Raw genomic sequence first — 7,412 nt, 5'->3', positions numbered from 1 at the left:
GGAAGGCAAAACAAAAATGTTCAAACCCTCCTGGTATCTGAGAATCACTTAAAATTAGTGAGAAAATTGTTTTTGTGAAGAAAATCTAAGCCGAGGCGCTTCCGTAATGCTTCCAAGACGTTTCCGTGGGCGATTTCGCAAAGGCTTTCCACCGTTCTTCGTTCGTTCTTCGTCGTTCTTCAGTCTTCAACCGGTAAGTTCCCAAAATTGAACTTTTCAATTCATTCTATGTGCCCTTAGTGGTCCCCACTTGTTTCACGTGCTTTTATTTTTATTTCATTTACTTTTCGTACCCCCTTTTGACGTGCTTTAGTCATTTATTTAAGTCATTTTCTTGCCTAATCAAAAATAAAATAAATTTCGGTCATGCCGTAACCACGTTAAAAACCAAAAAAAGAGGCAAAATAATAATATAATAATAAAAAATATCTTTAAGTAAAAAATCAAAAAAATCAATCGGTTGTTTTTCTTTGGGATTTTTCTTTCTTAATCAAATTGACTAATAACCAAAGTGAAACTAAGGCTAAAATCAATTCATAAATCAAACTTTTGTCATCACCTAAAAGCTATTTTTAAGGTCCAACGCCTTGAAATGGTCTTTTCTGCTTTTATTGGTTAAACGTGGATTTCTAAAAGCCTAAAATCAACACGTAGCTTTGTTACCTCTTTCAAAAATAACAAGAGATCATTAATGGTCCAATGTCTTAATGTTTTCTCTCCTTTCAAAAAGAATCGAAAGATCGTTTAATGGTCCAACGCCTTAAATGACCTTTCATTCAATAAAAATATATCTTGCAAAAAAGGATAAAAACAACTTAACCAACGCTTAGTTCTCGAAGAACTACGTAGGTCTGATTTCCTTACCACAATTGAGGAATACGTAGGAGCAAGGGAAACACCCTTGTCGACCACAAAAAGATAAAAAAATATAAAAGGTACAAAAAGATATAAAGACGTAAAAGGGAACATAAAACAAATTGAATTCATGTTTGCACACTTGATTAAAGGTTGCCGTCCCTTGTGACGGACGCGTGGGGTGCTAATACCTTCCCCGTGCGTAAATACAACTCCCGAACCTTTCACTTAAAGTTCGTAGACCACGCATTTTCCGGTTTTTCCGATGTTTTCCTCGAATAAACGTTGGTGGCGACTCCGTGCATTTTCCTTCCTTGGAAGACGCACCCGTGAGTCTCGCGTCGCCCTCCCGTCGATGGGTAGGTTGCGAAAAACCCTAATTTTTGCTTAGGCCACCCTTTCAAGCTTTCAACCTACCGGGTGAGAAATTTTGATTTGCCCCTAGGTTTGCTTAAGGCCCATGCACGGTGCCCCTAGTGTAGGGTTTTGTCTTTTGTCATGACCTTGTAGCAAGGAAAAATAAATGAAAGAAATTGTGCATATTCTCAAAAATGAAATTTCAAGTACGAGAAATATTTAAAGGATTTTCAATTGATAGACTAAGTCAAATGACTCATGTTCTTGATAACTCACTTTTCTCTCAAAAAGACAAACTTTCAGGAATGATAAAATGAGGTCACATGAATGTCTGTACTTTTTATTTGAAACACAATCAATCAAACATTTTTTTTAACTTTTTACTTTTTTTTTAACTTTACTCGTCATTTTAGGACACCCTCACCAAACGAGTAGAACGAGTAATTTCTGATTGAACAGTCTTGAAAGTCAAAACTCAGGAGCGCAGGTCGCTTGAGCAAACAAACCAACAACTTACACTCATATTCCAATGGAAATTAAACAAGCAAAGATGTAATTGTGAAAGGATGAGAGACAAGGATGTCAAATTTATCCATATTATTAGCATTGTAACTATGGTTTACAATAATGGCATAAACTTGAAAATCCTAATGAGTCATTTAGAGACGTCTAACAACAACCTCCAAATTGCCCCATGTATAGTGTCACTTGCCAATGTCAGAATTCACAAGCAATTCTACTCAAATTTCAGCCAGCCCGCATCAATTAGACTTTGCACCTTATGTTTCAGGGTCATACAATGCTCAATGGAATGCCCTGGAACTCCTCCGTGATAAGCACATGTTGCGTTCGAGTCATATCCTCAGAAAAATGGAGGTTGAGGAACCTTGGCTGGGGTTATGGCTACCATTGAATTATCAAGTAGATATGGGAGCAAGTTAACATATAACATCGGAATTGGGGTGAATTCTACAGGCTTTTTCGCTGGAAAATTCCCTCCATGGTTGGTGTTTTAGTTTGTGTTAAGGGTGGTGCTTGGCATTAGATGTGCGACAGGCAGGCTTTGTGGCTGATTTAGGGATGGCCTTTGTGGATGATTTGGGTGGTTGGTAATGAGAAGGGATGATATTGGCTGAGTAATGACATTGTTGAGCTGGTGGGAAATTTGGCCATGTAGGAACAGCAGTCACAACATGGGTTCCTCCCTCCTTCTCATTATCTCCATTTGCCCCAGGCTTCTCATTTATCAAAGTAGGATAATCAAATTTGCCTCTTTTCAGACACACTTCGATCCTTTCGCCAGCGAAAACTAAATCCGCAAAGCTTAAAGGTGTGTAACCCATTATTTTCTCATAGTAGAACACTGGTATTTTGCATCTTATTAGTTTAAAATAGTTCTTCTTAAAAACCAAGATGCAATAGGGACAAACATACAACCACATAATTGGGTTCCCTGACCTCAACTATGGTATCAAAAGCTATAAACTAACCATAAACTTATGAATGTATGAATACAGGGTTTTGATGATGCCAAAGTAGAATCGAACAAGGTTACTTCAACAAACATTCCATGGTTAAGCATTGCTTCAAGATTAATTTAAGGTCAGGAAAACAAGATCAAGAAAAAGATAAGGCCTTAAACAATCTCACTGCTTGACTGGTTTTTTCCTTAAAACAAATTGTTTTTGAGAGATCAAAGGCTCTGGTAATTGATAGCTAGAAGACAAGTTTGCAAACAACTTTCAAAAAGGGTTTTGAACTTGAATTTTGAATCATGTAATCGATTACCAGATGTTTGTAATCGATTACCAACGATAACACTTTAGAAAACACTTTGAAAAGTCATGACCCTTAAAATATAATTGTGTAATTGATTACCAGAAACCAGTAATCGATTATCAGTGAGAAAATTTCAGAAAAGCTTTTTGAAAAGACACATCTCTTCAAATCATTTTGAAAAGGCACAATAAGCCTATATATGTGTGTGTCTGACTTCGAAAAGCAAGAGAGAGATATTCTAAGAGAACATAATTGACAAATACTCTATCAACAATTCTTGGGCAAACACTTGCAAATCTATTGAGAATTCATCTAGGAACTTCAAATTGTATTATCATCTCTAAAAGAGAGAAATTTCACTAGGTTCTTCAATTTGTATCATCCACTCTAAAGGAGAGAAATCTTTTTGTTCATCTTAAAAAGTCAATTGTAATGAAGAGATTGGTTGTCTCTTGGATTGTGAGAATTGTAATCAAGAGACGGGTTGTCAATTGGAGAATCTTGAACACAAGGGTGAAGGATCCCAAGGTGTGTTCAAAGTTTGTAAAGGATTTACAGAGATAGTGGAAAATCTCAAGTGGGTTGCTTGAGGACTGGACGTAGGCACGAGAAGTGGCCGAACCAGTATAAATCGAGTTTGCAGTTCTCTCTTCCCTTATCTTATTTATTTTATTGCAATCAATTTTGTGTTGCATGTTTAAAGAACATTATTAAATTGATTGTTGCTTCTTCTTCTTCATTTTGAGCCTATCTTTTAAAAAGGTGGTTAAAAACTTATTAGTGAGAAATTTTGTAAGTCTTAATTCACCTCCTCTTAAGTTATTGATGTCACTTGTACAACAAAACTCCCCTCAGGTTCATCTCTGTTAGTCCAAATGCAAAACTCTATATACCAAATTGAAGACAATTTAGTATATATTTCAAAGACAAGGTTAACATTGATATTTCGGGTCAAATATCCACTCAAATTTAAAAGGGGCAAAAAGGGTGTTTTTGGACTCCACATCAAAAAGACGTCATTTTGAAATTCCAGTCACGCTAGTGTGACTAAGGTTCAACAAAGGTCGTGAAAATGACATCAATTTTATTAAATGAAAACTTTTACAATGTCTCATTTTCTAAGGATTTTCAAAGGAAGTGTAAAAAACATCCAATAACGGTACCCAAATAACAAAAAATATTAATAGATGCTCAAACTAACCATGAGAAGGCATAGAAAACACGATTACCTCGAAGAAACCAGGAAAAAAGGTTGAAGGCTTCATTCTCTATTGAATCCTCATGTTTAGTTTTTGAGATTCTGCTCCGATTAAAGTGTTCATCTTTGTGTGGTGATCCAACGACAAGCAACGGTGACTCGTGGTAGTCACCAATGTTCGTGGGTGGTGGAGGAGGAGATTCTAGGGTTTTGGTGAGAGTTTTGGAGAGATAGAGAGAGAGAGAGAGTGAAAATGTGTTTTTTCTCACTACTGATCATATTTGTAACATGCAAGACTCGCTCGGGCGAGCTAGCCCAACTTAAACACGTCTGGGCGAGTTTTGGGCGAATCCATGCTTCTACATATTCCACTGCTTCTGTGCAAAGGTCATATCTCAGGTTCTGGATTTTATTTTTCAAATTCCAGCGGTCCAAACATGTAGGCATAGGTTGCGAGCCTATAGTCCAAATTTGAAGGCGATTTAAGGTTAATGAGTCCGAGATCGTGGTTTTATCGAAACAGGTTTTGGGTTAATTTTCGAATCACGCAGTTCCAACACAGATAAATCAAACTCCACATAACCTAAAATCCACACCAAGTAGTTGCACAAGGATAATTCACACAACACTTCAACATATCCAAATTAATCAAGCAATTAAATAATACAAGAAATACCTCAAACATTTATTTTCAGTTATCAAAATTTCAGGGTGTTACACAAGCTAGCTCAAACAGAGAAGAAGATGAAATTTTACAGAAAATATCTCGCTTAAGTGAGGATCACACCAGACAGTGCATCTGGAAACTGAATTAATTCAAAGTAGAGATAATTATGGAGATATAACTCAAAGATAAATGAACAAAATCACTTGCAAGATAATTGCAACAATTAAAACATATTATATCAGTTGAAGAGATAATTTCCTTGTATAGATTATATTATTTTGTAAACTAATGAGATTATTTTGCATATATTAAACACATCTATGATTCTATAAATAGAGAGGCTTACGCAGTAGCAAAAAAAACACCTTTACACACCACCCTTCACTGAAAAACCCTTTTCTCTTCTCTCTTCTTGTATTTCATTAGTGGCTAGTTTCTTTCTTGGCTAAGAGAGGAAATGATTGAACCCTATTTGATGTAATTTTCTTACTTTAATATATTGTTTAAGTTCATTATGTTGGAGATAGGGGAGCATTATGAACAACATGAAGACTAAAGCTTGAAGCTTAGAGAAAAGCTTGAAGAAGTTTTGTCTTTTACTTGCCCAACTCCCTTGAGTGACATTTGTATTGGTTGTTATATTGAATGTTGCATCTTAGTCCATATCTTATCTTTTATGCATCATGCATCATCATGAGTAAGTGAGAAGCAAAATTTCTAAGTTAGAAAAGTTTCTTCAGAAGGCAAAATTCTTTGTTTTAATCAATTACAACCTTCTCGTAATTGATTACACAAGTTATCTTAAGCTTGCAGAGTTATTTCTCATATCGATTTAATCAATTACAGTCTTATCGTAATTGATTACACAATTATTTTTGAGACAATAACTAATTTATTTAGGAGTCTCTACTTTAATCGATTACCATGTGATATAATTGATTACTTCTCTTTCTACAAGTGTTCAGAAGTGAATAAGAACACTTTAATCGATTACTTTGAGTATCTAATCGATTACATTGTTCTTGAGCCATTTTTAGGTGTTTGGAAGAACACTTTAATCAATTAAAAAGATAATATAATCGATTACTTCATTGAATTAATCGATTACCTTGTAGATTTAATCGATTACCAGTAGTTATAACAATTTTCTCTGTAAATAACCAACTTGTGTTATCTTCTAAATAGTCTCTAGAATCTAAAAAATAACACAATAAGCCTCTGAATGAGCTAAGATTATTAGTTAAATAAAGAAGAAGAAAAGTTCTTAGAAAAAGTAACTCACACATTCAAATCTTTTGGTTGTGAAGATCTTTTGTGATAAGTGAGTTGTATCATTTTCTTGAGTTCAAGAAGAACACCTCTTCAGTCTAGCAAGGTTTTACGAAAAGGATTGATCAGGTTATGTCTATCTTTACTCTTGGTTTTCGTGTATGGTTTTACACATCTTTTTGTTTGTGCATGAATTGCTTAGGGTGTGCTAGAATAGGTGTTTCTAGTTTGGGCTAATAGTAGGGTTCTCTTAGGCTTTTATTCACAAAGGATCCTAGTGTTGTGTGCCTAAGTCTCTTTTTTCAGGGTGGGAATAGTAGATTGATTGGGAGTGCTTGTAAGGATTCTTTATGCATAGTGAAAATCTAATTCTGGTTTTGGATTAGATAACTAGATTAGCTTCTCTAGTGATAGAGAGTGAACCAATATAAAAAGGCTGTGTATTTCTTCTCTTGATCTGATCTTTATCTCTCATTTTTGTATTTCTTAGTTTTCTAAAAAGTTTAAGGATATATCTTTGTGAAAGAAAGAACTTTAATGAAGGATCTTGTACAAAGGATGGATTGATTAAGTATTGATTCAGTTCGATTTATGAAAAGTTTTGTGATACGATTCTTACAAAAGAAGTTTTTGTAACTCTGGTTTTAAAAGTTTGTTTTGCTTTTGTCGCAACCTACCCTACGACGGGAATGCGAGGCAAAAAGCCAAAGGAGTGTCTTCCAAAAAGAAAAATGTGTAGGAGTCGCCACCAACGTTTATTTGAGGAAAACGTTATAAAAACAAAAAAAGAGGTCTACAAATTTTGAAAATAAGGATTCAGGAGTTATTTACGCATGGAAAAGGTATTAGCACCCCGCGCACCCGTCACAAGGGACGACAACCTTTTATATGTGCGCAACTTGGCTTCAGAATTATTTACTTTTCCCTTTTTATATTTTTTATTTTTTTGGGGTCGACAAGGGTGTTGCCCTTGCTCCTACATATCCTCGGATGCGATGACGAATTCAGACTTGCGTAGTTCTTTAAGTCTTAAAGTTTGTGTGTTAAATTGATTTTTATGTTTTTGAAAGATTGATTTTAATTGTGAATAAAATGTCATTTAAGGCGTTGGACCTTGAAACGATGTTTAAAACTTTGAAAAACGGAGAGAATCTTTAAGGTGTTGGACCTTTAAACGATCTCAAGTGATATTTGATAAAAAAAAAAAAAAGAAATTAGTTATGAATTGGTTTTATCTTGGTTTTGTTTATTAACTTTCGATCTCTTTAAATACAACTTTACAAAACT

Source organism: Glycine max, chromosome 15 (genome assembly GCF_000004515.6).
Source record: "Glycine max cultivar Williams 82 chromosome 15, Glycine_max_v4.0, whole genome shotgun sequence".
NCBI classification, from domain to species: Eukaryota; Viridiplantae; Streptophyta; class Magnoliopsida; order Fabales; family Fabaceae; genus Glycine; species Glycine max.
This window is presented reverse-complemented; position numbering follows the sequence as displayed.